This window comes from Chiloscyllium plagiosum, unplaced genomic scaffold (assembly GCF_037043375.1).
Source record: "Chiloscyllium plagiosum isolate Xiang-an unplaced genomic scaffold, Cpla_swu_hap1 HiC_scaffold_13, whole genome shotgun sequence".
Lineage (NCBI taxonomy): Eukaryota > Metazoa > Chordata > Chondrichthyes > Orectolobiformes > Hemiscylliidae > Chiloscyllium > Chiloscyllium plagiosum.
The window spans coordinates 30,610,116-30,628,774 of record NW_028270151.1 but is presented as its reverse complement, the minus strand read 5'-3'; the positions used below and the strand labels follow the sequence as shown (position 1 = coordinate 30,628,774).

Sequence of the window (18,659 nt, the reverse complement as noted above, 5' to 3'; positions counted from 1 at the left end):
AAATATCACTAATTACTGTGCTTCAAAAGACATGATTGGATGATTCCAAAGTAATACTGTTAAGAAAGGCATATTATTTGAAGGATTCCTTTTAGACTCAGGACAGATTTAATCCCCTTCTTACTGCTCCACATCCCTCACCTGCCTCTGCTCCTTACACACACAGAAAACATCGCCAATAATGTGGCTAGTTTACACATTGCCATTTGTAGGACCTGCATCGCCAATATAGGCCTGTGCTTGTAGGATTCCTGAAGAAGGGCTTATGCCCGAAACGTCGATTCTCCTGTTCTCTGGATGCTGCCTGACCTGCTGCGCTTTTCCAGCAACACATTTCCAGCTCTGATCTCCAGCATCTGCAGACCTCACTTTCTCCATATAAATACTCACCCTTGCTTGTTTTGCTACTGTTTGTGACACCTGGAATGAGGATATCTGTGTGTTGACAGATAACTTTCCAAAAAAATCACTTCACTTGAATTACTGGGTAACAAATGCAAAGTGAACTCCCTATCATTAGATGTGATCTTACCAGATCATTACTCCCTTAAAATTACAGTCTCAGACACTCTCCAGACAATTAGATTAGATTCTCTACAGTGTGGAAACAGGCCTTTTGGCCCAACAAGTCCACACCAACCCTCCGAAGAGTAACCCAACCAGACCCATTCCCCTATGTTTACCCCTGACTAATGCACCAAACACTATGGGCAATTTGGCATGGCCAATTCACTTAATCTGCATATCTTTGCATTGTGGGAGGAAACCGGAGCACCCGAAGGAAACCCACGCAGACACGGGGAGAATGTGCAAACTCCACACAGACAGTTAGTCAGAAATCACTAAATATGATGCTAATGAGTAGTTGAAAAACATCAGCATTAATACATTGCAACATGTCAGATCATGGAAGTTCTAATTTTGAGTCTCAGTCATATGCTTCTTCACTGCGGGTTTTTATTTCCAAGATGAAAGTTTCAAAACGTAATTATCAATGCCCTCTTCAAAAACAGGAAGACAGAGATGAATGATGAAGAAATCACATTCAATCAATAAACTGACAATTTTGTGACTCAAGTACACCCTCTGCTGTTTGCATATAGCCAATTAAGGAAAACCTTCATCAAAAGGGTTGGACACTAGATATGAGAGGAAGTCATTCGGTAGAAATTCTTTTAAAGAATATCTTAATAAGAATTATCCCAGATTTCTGCCAAGAATAACAGTGATGCACATCAGAAGGCCCAAATAATATGAATTCAAAGGTAACATTCAATTACTGAACTAAAGAGGATCCCTCCAACGACAACTTAAAAATCTACTGGGGGATTGACTTGTGCCTTCACCATTTGGTGTTAAATATACAACTGATTTGCATATTTATTTCTAACAAATACAAATGCTGGTAGTTTACAATGTGTGCTAGATGAAACCATCCAAACAAATTTCAGTTGAATCATGTGAAGTCCGATAACTGCCTTGGAGTGCAGGTTCATAGCTCCTTGAAAGTGGAGTCGCAGGTAGATAGGATAGTGAAGAAGGTGTTTGGTATGCTTTCCTTTATTGGTCAGAGTATTGCGTACAGGAGTTGGGAGGTCATGATGCGGCTGTACAGGACATTGGTTAGGCCACTGTTGGAATATTCCGTGTAATTCTGGTCTTCTTCCTATTGGAAAGATGTTGTGAAACTTGAAAGGGTTCAGAAAAGATCTACAAGGATGTTGCCAAGGTTGGAGGCTTTGAGCTACAGGGAGAGGCTGAACAGGCTGGGGCTGTTTTCCCCGGAACATCGGAGGCTGACAGGTGACCTTATAGAGATTTACAAAATTATGAGGGGCATGGATAGGGTAAATAGGCAAAGTCTTTTCCCTGGGGTTGGGGAGTCCAGGACTAGAGGGCATAGGTTTAGGGTGAGAGAGGAAAGATATGAAAGAGACCTAAGGGGCAACTTTTTCACTCAGAGGGTGGCACGTGTATGGAATGAGCTGCCAGAAGAAGTGGTGGAGGCTGGTACAATTGCAACATTTAAAAGGCATTTGGATGGGTATATGAATAGGAGGGGTTTGGATGGATATGGGCCGGGTGCTGGCAGGTGGGACTAGATTGGGTTGGGATATCTGGTCGCATGGATTGGTTTGACCAAAAGGTCTGTTTCTATGCTGTACATCTCTATGACTCTGTGACTATAACTGGAATTTTCCTACTTTATCTTAAGAAACAGGTCTTACAGTAACTGGAAGAAACATTTCAGAGTAAACAATTACATTTATATTGATGAAACCATTCATTAGCTAGTAAAGAGATTCTTAGATCCACTAAGATCTGAGTGCAAATATTTTTGGACCAAATGCTTGCTTGTAATTATCTTTGTGTAAATCATGTTTGGGAAATAAATGATAATAGAATAATGGGGACATCTCACCTATTATACATGTTGGGAGGATTTCTTGATTTTAAGTTCCTGGTTAATTTATTTTTCATTTGTTTCATTGCATGCAATGAAATCTTATGTTATGTGTGCTAACAGAATGTGGACATTCCTGTACTCAGTATGGAGCTGGGATTATGCACAGTGTTAATTATCTGCTTGATCCTGTCTTCCAGAAATGTCTCTGAAGGCCAAAATGAAGGAATCTTCTCAGCTGCTCAGTCGATACAAGAAGTGTGGTAATGGAAAAGCACAGCAGGTCAGGGAGCATCCGAAGAGCAGGAGAGGTGATGTTTCGAGCATAAGTTCTTCATGAGGATTGCTGCCTGACCGGCTGTTCTTTTACAGCACCACACTTTTTGAGTCTGATCTCCAGCATCTGCAGTCCTCACTTTCTTCAACCCAGCTGAAATGTCATTCCTGAATAATGGTCTTTTGCAATTCTTGTAGCGGCTTATCTTTGGCAGTTGCTGTTCACATTGGTTCGGGGCAAGTGTAACAGATCCACTTTGAGAATGTCTTCAACCTCATAGTCTTGAGTATCAACTTATAGATCAAGTGGATTATCCTGATCTTTGTGTAGGCTGGGTAATCTGCTCAGCATGTTAGACAAAATCATCCCAGCGCCTGGCTTATGTCTCATTTCAAACTCATATCCTTACACCTTAACAAATGGCACTGCAAATGTGGCAATGCAATTGTTAGTGATTTACAGCAGATTCTTTCCAATGGCTTGTAATGTGTTTGACATGGTTGACTATATGCCGTGGCTGCATACCAGCATTTTGTTACTCATGCACCAGAATACCTAAACCCTTCTGCACCTTGGAATTCAGAAGTTGCTCACAGCTTTAACAATACTCAGCTTTTTTCATTCTTCCCACCAAAATGAACAACTTTACATTTGCCTGCATTATACTTAATCTGACAGATGTTTGCCCATTCATTTAACTATCAATATTTGTCTGCAATTCCCTTATGCCCTTATCACAACATGCTGCTCCTATCTATGATGTGAGTTTGCCTCCAGCATTATTTTATCTGATGTGGCCACACTTGTGTTATGCTTCATTACATATAAGAATAGCTGTGGATGTCACGGTAGTGTAGAATCCAATAGATGTCTGTTATAGCTAACTACGATGTACAAGCACTACATTTCTCAGACATCTAGTTGTTGGCTCATACGAAGTTAATAGCTTACAGCAGAGGAGCATGCTTCTAGTGGCACACCATGCTTCCAGTGGCTCAGGAGTAAGATGGACTGGTGTCAGAATCATACAGAAGGAGACCTTTATACCTTCAGATCACACATATGCTATAGTGATAATCACCTCACTTTTTTTACTGCTTCACTCCTTGAGATGCTCAACTCTAGCACTTTATTGTAAGTCACATTTAAGTGCTGAGTTGCATTATGTTGGCATTTATACATAATAGAAAGGATCTATCTGAGTTAATGTGGATCCAGTTTCTGGCAGGTTATAACTAGCTGGCCTTTCAATGCACTCCTTGAAAGTAAAGGCAAAAGTGAGGACTGCAGATGCTGGAAATCAGAGTCTAGATTGGAGTGGTGCTGGAAAAGCACAGCAGATCAGGCAGCATCCGAGGAGCAGGAAAATTGACGTTTCGGGCAAAAGCCCTTCATTAGGAATGCAAAACCTGCTCAAAGCTTACAACTTCAGAATTGTAATCTGTAGATTTCTCTTGAATGCCGTCTGGAATTACAATCTAAATTAGGTTTGCATAAATTAAAGATTTAGATTAGATTCCCTACAGAATGGAAACAGGCCCTTCAGCCCAACAAGTCCACACTGACCCTCCAAAGAGTAACCCACCCAGACCCATTCCCTGACCCAACATTTACCCCTGACCAATGCACCTAACACTATGGGAAACTTAGCATGGCCAATTCGCCTAACCTGCACATCTTTGGATTGTGGGAGGAAACCGGAGCACCTGGAGGAAACCCACGCAGACACAGGGAGAATGTGCAAATGCCACACAGAAAGTCACCTGAGGCCGGAGTCGAACCTGAGTCCCTGGTGCTGTGACGCAGCAGTGCTAACCACTGAGCCACCATGCCACCCTTAAGACACATTCTTACCCAACAAATGTATGCACTCAGGCCATGCACATAATACAATCAAGCAGATTCGACATAGCTTCGTAAAGGGGAAGTCATGCCTCACAAATGTATTTATTGTTTCTAAGGAGGTAGCGATCAGGGAATCCAGCAGGTGTAATACATTTAGATTTTCAAAAGGTTGAAGAATGAAGTGCTGGAAAACCAGAGCCGGTCAGACAGCATCTGAGGAGCAGAATCTTCGACTCTGATCTCCAGCATCTGTAGTTCTTATCTTCTCCTTGTGGATTATTTCCAAAAGGTGTTTGATAAGGCAGTGCAAATCAGGCTACTTACAGACTCTTGAGGACAAAGTGAAGCAGCAGATGCTGGAGAGTCACAGTCAACAAGTGTGGTGCTGGAAAAGCACAGCAGGTCAGGTAATATCCGAGGAGCAGGAGACTCGATGTTTCAGGCATAAACGCTTCATCAGGAATATAGAGGGGAAAGGGGGCTGAGAGATAAATAGGTGGGTGGGGTTGGCTGAGAAGGTGATAGGTGGATGCAGGCAGGGTTAATAGGGATAGGTCAGTGAGGAGGATGGAGTGAATAAGTGGGAAGGAAAATGGACAGGCAGGACAGGTCAAGAGGGTGATGCAGAGTTGGAGGGTTGGATTTGTGATGAGATGGGGTGAGGGGAGATTTGGAAGCTGGTGAAGTCAATGTTGACTGATGTGTGGTTGAAGAGTCCTAAGGCGGAAGATAAGGCGTTCTTCCTCACCCAGTTGTTGGGTGACTTAGATTTGGCAGTGGAGGAGGTCCAGGAACTCCCACTCCCACTGCACCAAGGACATACAGGATGAAAAAAGCTGAATATTATTTACCTGGAGAAAGACTGCAGAAAGATGCAGCACCGAGGGATTTGGGGATTTTTGTGCATGAATCACAAAAGGCTAGTATTCAAATTCAGCAGGCCATAGGAAGCCAAATTGACTGTTGGTCTTTATTTCAATGGGAATGGAATATAAAAATATGGAGATCTTGCTAAACCTACAGATGGTCTGAGTCAAACCACATCTAGAATATGTAAAAAGTCCTGTTATCTAAGGAAAGATGTATTGACATTGGAGACGGTGCAGAGAAGATCCATCAGGTTGAATTCTGGGTATGGAAGATTTTCTATGAAGAGAGGTTGAGGGGGTTGAACTTGTACTCATTGGCGTTTAGAAGAATGAGAGGATGCTGTATTGAACATCCATGATTCTTAGGGGACTTGACAGGGTAGATGAAGAATGGCTGTTAGCCCTTACGGGGAGAGTCTTGGATTAGAAGGGCATAATCTCGGAGTAAGAGGTCATCCATTTAAAACAGAGATGAGGAAGAATTGGTTCTCTCTGACAGTAGTGAATCTGAAAAAAAAATTACTGCAGAGGGTGTTGAGGTGTGGGTCATTACATATACTCAAGGTTGAGCTAGAGAGATTTTTAATCTGTTAAGAAAAACTGATTATAGCTTTATACTGAGGGGTGGTAGATATAGGACAGATGTCAGAAGTAGGTTCTTTACTCAGAGCGTAAAACCGTGGAATGTCCTGCCTGCAACAATAGGAGACTCGCCAACTTTAAGGGCATTTAAATGGTCATTGGATAAACATATGGATGATAATGGACTGGTGTAGGTGAGATGGGCTTCAGATAAGTTGGCACAACATCGAGGGCTGAAGGGCCTGTACTGCACTGTATTGTTCTATGTCCTATAAGGACTATTTGTTCTATATGTCCTATATGGTCTCACAAGGGTTATGGGGAAAAGATAGGTGTGTGGAGTTGAAGGTTACCAGATCAGCGCCTACTCATTGAATGGTGGGGCAGAATCTCATAGAGGTCGACAACACGGAAAAAGTCCCCTTGGCCCATTGTGTTCAGACTGGTCAAAAACAACCACCTACTCATTCTAATCCCTTTTTCCAGCACTTGGCCCATAGCCTTGTATGCTTTGGCATTGCAAGTACACATCTAAATACATTTTTAAATGTTATGAGGATCTCTGCCTCTACCAACCTTACTGGCTGGGAATTCCAGATTCCCACCATCCTCGGAGTGAAAAGACTTTTCATCACATCTCCTCTAAATCTTTTGCACCTTAATTTAAATCTATGCCCCTGGTCATTGATCTCTCCGTCAAGGGGAGAAGTTCCTTCCTGTCTACTCTATCTATGCCTCTCATAATTTTACACCTCTCAATCATGTCCCCTCTCGATCTCCTGTGCTCCAAGGAGAACAACCCCAGTCCAATCTGGCTTTGTGACTGAAGCTTTCTAGTCCAGGCAACATCGTGATAAATCTCCTCTGCACTCTCTCCACTGATTTCACATCCTTCCTATAATGTGGTTCAGACATAAGTTGAATGGTCTACTTCTGTTCAATTCCCGCCTCAGGCGACTGACTGTGTGGAGTTTGCACGTTCTCCCCGTGTCTGCGTGGGTTTCCTCCGGGTGCTCCGGTTTCCTCCCACAGTCCAAAGATGTGCAGGGTCAGGTGAATTGGCCATACTAAATTGCCCGTAGTGTTAGGTAAGGGGTAAATGTAGGGGTATGGGTGGGTTTCGCTTCGGCGGGTCGGTGTGGACTTGTTGGGCCGAAGGGCCTGTTTCCACACTGTAATCTAATCTAATCTAATCTTATGGTAAGGCATTTGACATCATCAAAGTTCAGAGGTTGGATTCCCAACATCTCTTCCAAATGGGAGGGTTAACCACATCAAGATCATAAACAGGTTGAGGATTGTGGGAACATGAAATATCATTGTAGCTTTTGTTAGCACCTTTAAACAAGTTGACCATCAATTTATTCCATTATGTACAAAATTGAGGATGATTCATTTATCATTTCAGTTAAAATTCATTAAATAAATTGTTGCACTTCAGAGGAAATTCCCCTTCAATTCCACTCCAAGAAAACTGGGGAGGTGCCTTGATCCTACGTACCAGCTGGGTCACCTTGGGACCCTGAGGAAATCCTCACATAAGCACATCCACAGAGTCCCTGCCAACAACATCACACCACTCTGAAATCTAGAAGACCTTATTAATTTTCTCTGCCCAGGCTGCTCCATGATTCCAGCAACAGAGTGATCAGTTGGCCATCTTCTTCTTTTCCGAGGATTGACATGTTTTTCTTCCTTCTCCATAAGGACAATGACCCACTGTTCAACCTCAACAACTCCTTGACATTTTAAAGGATGCAAACAGGTTGAACTTCCCAGTTTCTGTGGCTTGATCCCCCTTTTATACAAAATGTGTATTACTCACCATTTTTAAAAGTAATTTTTTAAAAATTCACAGATCCCCTTGAAATCTCCCATAAGAAGCAAGCGACTCATAAAACTTTACAAATTGGAATAGAAAATACTGATAATATGCATCAGGTGAATTTTCCAGGCATGCCTGGGGCTTTTAGAATGGGGTTGCACAGAAGAACTTATTTGTACAGGAATCAAAACATCAGCTTCCTGTCAGAGGGTTAAATGTTTGCAATCAGGTTCTCAGAAATTTGGAATTGGCTTGGGTTTACTGGCCATAATTAGCAGGAATCTGCTTTTCATCTATTAGCAAGTCATGAATAGTCATTAACACCTCAAGATACTGGAAGTACATTCATGGGCTCTATTTTGTTTCACAAAAATGGGAGACATGTCTGTTCACAAGCCATATATATATATGCAACGCCAAGATTGGAACGGTAAACATTTTCCTTTGAGCTCTGGTCATCTTCACTAACTTGGCTCCTTCAGAAAAAAAATTGTTTTTATTTTGTCTAAATGTTTACAGCATCTGGGTTAAAGCTCCTGTCCATGTTGATCAGCTCTTTAGGAGTCTTGTTTGTTGTTGAATGCTTACAGTGTTGTGGGAAGGGTGAAGTATGACAAAGCTAACAAGTTGAGACTCAAGTTGAGTTGAGGCTCAACTCAAAAATAGGGCTGTGTAAAAGCACTGGCATTCTCTCCTGGACAGCCTTTAGGAAAACCTCTGGGGAGGTATTGCCAAAAAGTGGCAAAGGGCGGACATTAGATTCGCTTTTACTGGACATGCTGATTGCCTTGCATTCATGTGGCACAAACCTTACTTGCCGTTTTTAGCACAAACTTGGATACGGTCCAGGTCTTGCAACATTCAGACATGGATTGCATCAGTGTCTGAGGAGTTATGAATGGTACCGAACATCGTGCAGGCATTCTAATTAATGATGGAGGGAGAGCCAATGATGAAGCCGCTGAAAATCATTGGGCCTAGGACACTATTCTAAGGAACTCCTGCAGAGATGTTCTGGCGCTGAACTGACTGACGTCCAACACTCATAACTATCCTCTGACCCAGATTTCCCTTGTTTGCAAAGAAATCAGTTGAGTTAATGTTTCTGATGTTATACTGATGTTGAAATACAAATCAATAAAGCTACAGGGTACCTAGTTGTTCAGCAACATTATATTGTAAGAGTATATTTACTCGTTCAGAACTTTAGACTCTTTAGGATTTGGCTTACAGTCTGTTGGCAAAAACTGCAAATATCGAAAGCCTTCTCTGTGGTCCTGTCTGTCTAAAGTCTCATTATTGACTTTTGTAAATTTAGCCCAATATAGTACCTTTTTGTGAGACACTCATTTCCTACTGATCCTTTCCTCAATACACTGTTGTATCCTTGTATATAGGAAGGGAAATCTGAGCCTGAACCACAAACGTCTCTGTGACCACCATCTATGAGAAATTATCAAGAGGCAATCAACTGCCTGATTCAAAGAAATACCACAGAATCACAGAAGTGTTACGTTGCGGAAGGAGGCCATTTGGCCCTTCTTGCCTGTACTGGATTGTTAAATGAGCAACATTGCCAAGTGCCAATCTCCTGCTTTCTTCCTATGTCCTTGCACAGTATTGTGATTGATCCTGCTCCTAAATATACTTTAATGTCTTTTTTTCCCCCCAAGGAAATATTTTACTTCTAATCAGGGCAAAAAGTGAGGAAATTTAATGCTTTGGTGAAATTCAGACTGGAAACATCCTGTGAGTTAGTGAGATGTTCAGGTCAAGTAGAATTTAATTTGCTACAAATTGCTAATCAAATCATCGAGCCCCAAGGAGGCCACTCAGTTCATTGTGTCACTCTGCCAAGTTCTTTCCCATTACTCTGTAATGTTTTTCCTTTTTTTAAGAGATCCAATTCTCTTTCTAAAGGACAAGTGAATCTGCTTCCATCATCCTTTCAGGCAATGCATTCCAGATCATAATAACTTGTTTGTGAAAACTTTCATTCTCCATCTGGCATTAAGCTAATTATTTCAGATCTGTGACTTTTGATTACTGATCCCCTCATCAGTGGAAACAGCGTCCATCTCTGTGCTCTAGCAGACTCAGATTGTGCCCAGCTTCTCCTCTCACCTCCGTACAAGCATCTCTTGGAGAAGTAAAAAACGTTTTTTTTTTGGTTTAAATGCTTAAGCAAGTGAAGTAAAAGATTCTTTTAAATTATTCAGTTAAAAATGGAGGAAACCCATCATGCTCCTTTAAATATTTACACAAAGCATTGCAGGAATGAAATACATACTATAGATGCTATAAATTTTGAATGCTTGTGTATCAAGGCAAGGCAAGATCTGCAGAGAGACAAACAGGGTAAATGTTTCAGGTTATTGAGCCATACAGTATAATTCCTCAATATAATTTCCTTCACACCCTCCTTTGATTGGATCGATTTTCAGAATTGGTTTATTGGTTCAAGAATTGAATGTTATCGCTCTCTTGCTGTCAGTGCCTCTTTTAAACCATTTAAAAATGTTCAATAAGTGAGTGAAGTGTCTCTTTCAAGAAGGGAAAGTCTAAATCTTGATGTCTATTGAGACTGAAATTTCTCGTGTGCATTTAATGTGCTTATATTTCTTTTCTGTGAGCAATATGTTGATTAAACCTTTCATTCTTTTTGTTTCCTCTCAACATTAAGCAGAAGTTCAGGAAGAAAGGAAACTGTCATTTGAAGGTTGAATGACAGGTGAGTGGACGTTAAAACATGGCAGAGAGATGACTGAATAATGGTGTGAAATGATGGATTTTGAGAAGGTTTTGGAAAGGTTTGGAGAGGTTTTGGAAAGATGGATCAGACCAAGATAATTAAAAGCTCTACCTCTGTTGATAATGCAAAGGAAGGGATGGATAGAGGGCCAGAGACAGAAAACAGCGTGGCAGACAGGAATGTAAAGCTGGAGAGTGTTGCAAAGATGAGGAGCGTTGGTGGAACTACATCATCTTAGTGAAGGAAATCAGGTAGATTTCGAATCTCAGCTCACAATCAAGCATGATTAAAAGGTTTAAAGTTAAGGATGTAAAGGAACAGTAGGGAGGTGATGCTGATGCAAAAGATCATTTTAAAGGCATTTGGAAGGGTTTAAGGTGATATAGGCCAAATACTGGCAAATGGGGCTAGATTAATTTAGGATACCTGGTTGGCATGTATGAGTCGGACCAAATGGTCTGTTTCCATGCTGTACAATTGTAACAGCCAAGCTCTCCCCTGTTGAATTATGTAGCAGATTTGAAGGGCCAGGTCCAGTTCAGCTTCTATTTCTTATAAGATTCTGAGAAACTTTTCCCCTGATTCCTATTCATTCTAATGTTGCTATAGCTCCTTGATGCTACATTTGGTCAAATGCAGTCTTGACATTTTAAGTCTTCTCTGGAATTCAGCTCTTTTTTGAACCAAGGCTATAATGAAGTCAGGAGCTGAGTGGCCCTGGTGGAACCCAAGCTGGGCTTCACTGAGCAGGTTATTGCTGAGCAGCTGCTGCTGGATAGCACTGTTGGTGACACCTTCCATCACTTTACTGATGTTTGAGAATAGACAGGCAGTAATTGGTCGAGTTGGATTTGATCTGCTTTTTGTGCACAGCATATACTGGGACAATATTCCATGTTGTCAATTCGATGCAAGTGTTGTAGCTGTACTGGAGTGTGACAAGTTCTGGAGCACATGTCTATAGTACTATTGTCAGAATGTTGTCAAGGTCCATAGCCTTTGCAGTATCCAGTGCCTCCAACCATTTCTTGATATCACATGGAGTGAATTTAATTGGCTGAAGACCGGCAGACCACAAGATCTGTGATGTTGGGGACCACTGAAGGAGGCTGAGATGGATCATCTACTCAGCACTTTTGCTGAAGATTGCTGCAAAGGTTTCAGCCTTATACTTTTTATTGATGTACTGGGCTCATCCGTCATTGAGGATGGGGATATTTGTGAAGCCTCCTCCTCCAGTGACTTGTTTTATTTCCACCACCAACTGGATGCAGCAGGACTGCAGAGCTTTGTTGATTCTGAGATCTCTTAGCTCTGTCTAACACTTGTTGCTTTTGATGTTTGGCACACAATTAGTCCTGTTTCACTAGGTTGACACCTCTTTTTAGGTAGGCCTTGTGCTGCTCCTGCTATGTCCTCCTGGATTCTCCACTGAACCAGGGTTGATCCCCTGGCTTCATGGTAATGCTTAAGTGGGAGGATATGCCAGGCCATGAGGTTGCAGATTGTATGTTGGAGTACATTTCTGTAGCTGCTGATGATCCATAGTATCTCATGCATGCCCAAGCCTGAGTTGCTAGATTTGTTAAAAATCTGTCCCTTTTGGCACAGTGATAGTGCCACACAACACAATGTAAATCATTCTCAAGGTGAATACTGGACTTCGTCTTCACAAGGACTGTACAGTGGTCACTGTCATACAGGTGCATCTCAGACTGGAGAAGACAAAGTCGTGTATTTTACCCTTTTGTTTGTTCCATCACCACCTTTTGCAGACCCAGTCTAGTGACAATGTTCTTTAGGACCCAACCAGCTTGATCAGAATATCTTCTGCTAAGCCACCTGGTCGTGATCACTGAAATCCCCTGGAATACATTCTGCACCCTTAGTGTTTACTCCAAATGGTGTTCAACATGAAAGAGCGCTGATTCATCAGTTGAGAGAAGACAATATATGGTGATCAGAAGGAGGTTTCCTTCCCCTACTAGAGCTATGTCATGAAACCTCATGACGCCTGAAGTCAATGTGGAGGATTTTAAGGACAATTCTTGTGTGACCATTTTGTGGCTTGATTGATGGTGATTGATACAAGTGAGGACAGTTAAAAGACAATGCTGTGGGTCTGGAATCGCATGTAGCTCAGATCAGGTAAGGGGATGGTAGATTTCCTTCCCTAAAGCATATTAATGAACCAGATGGATTTTTCATGACAATAGTTTCATGGTCATCATAAACTTTTACAAAAAATTTAAACCTGCCATGGTGAGATTCAAACCTGGGTCCCCAGAACATTACATGAGATTCTGGATTAATAGTCTGGTGATAACACTTCTAGACCATCACTTCCCCTCTATTATTGAACAGGTAGCCTTTCAGAGGAATAGTAGTTCTAAGAGTAGAAGAAATTGAGCTGAATGCTCTTAATGTTCTGATCAAACATGAGAGCACACTGGACACCACACCTCAGGAAGGTCTTGAAAGGAGTACAAGAAGGATTTGTAGGTTTACAAGAATGATACCTGGACTTCAGAGGTTAAATTATGAGGAGAGATTATAAAAAACAATTCTGTTTTCTGTAGAATTTTAGTAGGTTAAGGGGTGATCTATTCAAAGTCTTCAAGATATTAATAAGACAATACAGGTGGGGTAAATAAATTATTTCTACTGGTTGGGGCTTCTCAAACTAGGGGGCATAGTCTGGGAATGAGGGCCAGACCATTCTGGAGAGATGTTAGGGATCACTTATACATAAAAAGTGGTAGATATTTGGAACTCACTTCTTCAAATGGCAGTGGATGCAGAATCAGTTGTTAATTTTAAATCTGAGATAGAAAAAGGTCTGTTAAGCAAAGTTATTAAGGGATATGGACCAAAGGCAGATATATGGAGTTAGCCCACAGATCAGCCATGACCTCTTCAAGCTTGTTCTAAAGTTCAAGGCGCTGAATGGCCTACTCCTGTTTTATATTCCTGTGTTTCTATGTACAGTACTACGTCTGCAATGATGTTGCTAAGGAACAATACATAAATTGGGGGACCAAGGATGGGTGTTTTGGGGAGATGATGATCTGGGGGAGAAAACAGAGGTGCTTTTTGAATGTGATGAATAAAGCATAAGAGTGTTTTATTTCCATTTTATCTGTGGGATTTTCAATTTCTGACTCGCTTAGCCACAGATATGGTTTAAGACTGAAAATTAAATTTCACTTCACGTTGAAATAAAAATGTGCGAAACATTCAACACAATTTTTAAGCAAAATAAGGTTTTGTGATTTAAGAAGAAGTAGTGATGGAGGAACTCAGAAGGTCTGGCAGCAACTGTGGAGAAAGAAACAATTGAATGGTTCTTGTCTTCAAAATAAACTGTCCTTTCGTTTTATGATTTCTTAGCATTTATGTTGTTTCTCAATATTCTCTGGGTCAAAAATCTGGAACTCCCTTCCTAACAGCACTCCCTCCACCCTAGGACTGCAGAGGTTCATAAAGGCACTTTCCTCAGGGCAATTAAGGCTAGGCAGTAAATGCTTAGCCAGAATGTCCACACCCCATGAACTAATTCAAATATATCCTTTTTACAGTTAAATATCAAGCCTGCTAACTGAGTAAATCTCAGCTGATCAGTCTGTGGTTTGTGGAATGGAACTTGATGTGCCTGCACATTCCACTGCTTTCATAAATGATCTTTCTCCTTACCGTTTCTAAAATGACATACTACTGTGGTTTCCCAAACAGAAAAGTAGCCTTCTTAGAACAACAGCTGCCACGTTATAGAAACAGACAGCAAGACAGAGAATCATAGAACCCCTACAGTGTGGAAACATGCCCTTCTGCCCAACAAGTCCACACCGACCTTCTGAAGAGTAACCCACTAGTCCCATTCCTCTACCCTATTACTCTGACTAATGCACCTAACCTACACATCCCTGAACACTATGGGCAATTTAGCATGGCCAATTCACCTAAACTGTACATTTTTGGACTATGGGAGAAACCAGAGCACCCGGAGGAAACCCACACAGACACGGGGAGAATGTGCAAACTCCATACAGACAGTCACCCAAGGCTGGAATTGAACCCAGGTCTGTGGTGCTGTGAGGCAGCAGTGTTAGCCACTAAGAAGAGAGAAAAGGACCATAAATGTAAAGGAATCACGTGAAGGAACAGGAAACAGTGAAACCAAGATAAGGACAATATGTGACAAATAGGCAATTAGGTAGTCAACCTTGGATATGTTCTGGTGCTAACAGGGAGAAAATTGAGACACGTTGAAATAATGGTAGACATAAAGTTGATTAGGCGCTGTGCTGCTAAATCTAAACAAGATCAAAAATGTGGTCATTTGTCATGATTATTAGGCAAAAACAAATTCTGGTAACAGCAAAATGGCAATGGGGCTGGCTGCAATATGTGATTGCAATCATTGGACATTGGGGAGGTGTTAATATTGGACATCTCTGATACGGACTACGACTGTAAGCATGTGAGCATCTCAACCTAACTTAAGTTTTAGTTTTGTTAAAAAAAGTGTTTGAATGCCTCAGGGAGCATTTATGCAGATTTTCTTTTCCCAGGAGAAAAATGACAGCTGGTACATGGGTCTGTTGGAACAAACCGGCTTGAGGGGCAGCATGCCCTTTTCAAATTGTCTGACAGTTCACTGGTTACCATTACACACAAAGACATCTGAGTCAGGGAGTAAGCAAACAGATTGTAGTGCTCAAATATTCAAAGTCCAATTTTCTTGCCACATTAAATCAAATATTTCTGCTAACATAACACACAGCATTCAAGTAAACACAACTTAGTCATGTCTGAACTCAATTAAATCAATAAACACATTCAGCTATGGTACTCTGGTTTACAAGTAAATCCCATCAGCAGTAGAAAGTGTCTCAGCGCTTCATTTCTCAGATAATTCATGATTCAATGAGAATTTTTCAGCTACAGTCATAATTTTGGCCCACATTGTTAGTTTGGTTGGATGCAGACTGTCAGCATGTAATGTGCCAGGAATGTGGCATCAGTTCATGTTGCTGCAAAGTGGCAGGGCCAGCTCCTCAGAGTTCAGAATTTTAACAACAATAATAATTAACAAACAAGGTAGCATCTGTGGCAACAGTTCTGCAACAGGCTAGGTGCCATAAAGTTTGAAAAAAAATTCTCAGGAACTGTGGATTAGGTTCTCTACCAGAATAGACAACTACTTCTATTAACTTGGCATCTTCAAGCACAGGAAAACATTCCAAGGAGTGTCAACAAATCTGAATGTGACACCAAAGCAGACCTTCCCAATTCTTCTGAGTCTCCGAAATTGTCACAACCCTCCAATGAAACCTGAGAAGGTTGGGTGAATTGTTTGGCCTGTGAAAGTATGTTAGGGTAGGAGGGCTGCTGGTATAATTCAGATAGAGCTTCATCGCAGCCTTGAGGACTTGGAGGTAACAGCCACAAAAGTTCATTTTGTGAACACACTTGGATTCCTACCCGTACTTTGGGAGGCCTGGATATTAGGCAATGTCAAGAAAGGTGACGAATAGATTGATCAAAGCAATTGGTCTTAAAATAGAAGAGGTAAATGAGGCAGATGAAGGGATTCTTAAACATAAGGCACAGTTATCAATAGTGATGCACAGGAAGCCAGAATTGGAAGAGAGCACAGATCTCAGAGAATGGCTGACATTACAAAGGTAGGGAGGGGCAAGAAATGGATGAACTTAAAAACATGGTTGAGAATTTTAAAGTCAAGGTGTTGCTGGATCAAAGTAGGTTTGCAGAATCAACACGGTTTTGTGGAAGATAAAATGTGTTTAGCTAACTTATGAGGATTCTTTCAATAAATAACAAAAATGCATGAGTAAAGGGGAAACTAGCAGATATGGTGCACTCAGATTTCTATAAATCATTTGATAAGGTACCACATCAGAAGTTATTAAACAAAATAAGAGCTCATGGTGCAAGTGTTAGATACTAGTATGGATGGGGACTGGTTAGCTAACAAGAAACAGAGTAGACATAAACGGGTATGCTTTGGGTTGGCAGGATGTAATGAGTGGCACGGTGGCTCACTAGTTAGCACTGCTGCCTCACTGCACCCAGGACCCAGGTTCAATTCCAGCATTGGGCAACTGTCTATGTGGAGTTTGCACATTCTCCCCGTGGGTTTCCTCCGGTTTCCTCCCACAATCCAAAGACGTGCAGGTCAGGTGAATTGGCCATGCTGAAACTGAGAGCCAACAGATGTACTACAATAAAGCACAATCCCCTTGATTAGGAAAGGAACATGAACTAATGAATGAAGAAAGCACCAAATAGAATGCACACCATTGCCACACTGTGAATTCAACATATTACAATTGTGCAGCCCTTCTTTGAGGCCTCCTCCTGCCTCATTGATGCTCTGTAATTACAGAGAAAATAAATTGTTTTATTAAGCGCAAAGAGGCATTGGCCAATTCAATTCCAACAACCAGTTCTGAAAACTCTGCTGTGACAAATACACCAGAAGAGAAAATCCACAAAATCTAAAACAATCACTCTCAATGAAGTTTATTTTAAATAATTTTATCAATGGAGGAGCTGAATAGTGAACACGCAGCTGCATCAATAGAAATAGCTGCGGGATCACTGAGCAACAATCCTGATTGCTCTACCACTGAAAGGAAGGAGAGGTGATGTTTTCACTCCACAATGTTGGAGAAGAGTCAATTCACTCTATCTCCCAATTTTAACAGGACTGTGATTTACATCTTTGCCAAAAACACATCAGCTCTCCTTGGACCATTCCCCATCTGTTTCATTGAAATGTGCCTGTTAGTAAATAATATATCAAAAATGCCTAACAGAATGCCGTGTGGGCGGCACGGTGGCACAGTGGTTAGCACTGCTGCCTCACAGCGCCAGAGACCCGGGTTCAATTCCCGCCTCAGGCGACTGACTGTGTGGAGTTTGCACGTTCTCCCCGTGTCTGTGTGGGTTTCCTCAGGGTGCTCCGGTTTCCTCCCACCATCCAAAGATGTGCAGGGTCAGGTGAATTGGCCATACTAAATTGCCTGTAGTGTTAGGTAAGGGGTAAATGTAAATGTAAATGTAGGGGTAGGGTAGGGGTAGGGGTAGGGGTGGGTTTCGCTTCGGCGGGTCGGTGTGGACTTGTTGGGCCGAAGGGCCTGTTTCCACACTGTAATCTAATCTAATATAATATAATCTAATCTAATCTAATAACATATGGCTTCATTGTTAGACTATTAATCCAGAAATTCAAGTAATGTTCTGGGGAGCTGGGCTCAAATCCCACCACAGCAGATGGTGGAATTTGAATTCTATTAAAAATATTCTGAAATTAATGGTTTAATAATAATCACAAAACTATTGTTGATTGCCAGAAGAACCTATCCAGTGCTCTTATGGTATTTTCGAAAGAGAAATCTGTCAACCATCATGGTCTGGCCTACATCTGACCCCAGACCCACAGCAATGTGGTTGACTCTTATCTGCCCTCTGGGTAATTAGGGATGGGAAATAAATAATGGCTTAGCCAGAGACACCCACATCTTGTGAGTGAATAAAAAAAAGGGAGAAAAAATTTAGAGGAAAGAAATAAAATAATGAAACTTGTGCATATTTCATCCATTAGTTATGGAAACATATTGAAACAGGTCTGACAACATATTTTCAACTAGCATTGGTCAAGAGACAGAAAAAAAAGTCAATGAATAAAAGTGCTTAATGTTTAAGGGGAAATAAAGTACAATGCTCCAAGGCAATAAATCTTCATGTGTGCCAAAACGAATGCACAAATTCATTTCCCTTTTCCTCTACAGGGTTGTTTTGACTGCATGATTATAGGATTCAACACACTTCCCTTCTTCTTGAATGTTGACCATAACAGGGTCCCTTCAATCTCAACTGCCAGGACCACCCCATGAACTTCATGTTAAATACTATATTTACTCATCAGCAAGTAAGGCAGCTGCTAAGAGTAATCTGTGATGACGTTACTTGAAGAACCCAATTTTTGAAAGGAACTGCTTTAAAGCCTGTAGAATTAGAGTCAAATGTTGATGTGGAAATACAGCCATTGGGAACCATCATTACATTGCCAAAATGAT

General features: G+C 41.3%; 1 long non-coding RNA gene across 1 annotated transcript in view; it reads left to right on the top strand.

Annotated features, from left to right (window-relative positions):
• LOC122556073 (uncharacterized) overlaps positions 1 to 18,659 on the top strand; it is a 51,122-nt gene that overhangs the window by 9,504 nt on the left and 22,959 nt on the right. Inside the window, exon 2 of the long non-coding RNA XR_006313459.2 lies at positions 10,489 to 10,533. This is a non-coding gene — a long non-coding RNA (uncharacterized LOC122556073). The remainder of the gene's footprint in view (positions 1 to 10,488; positions 10,534 to 18,659) is intronic.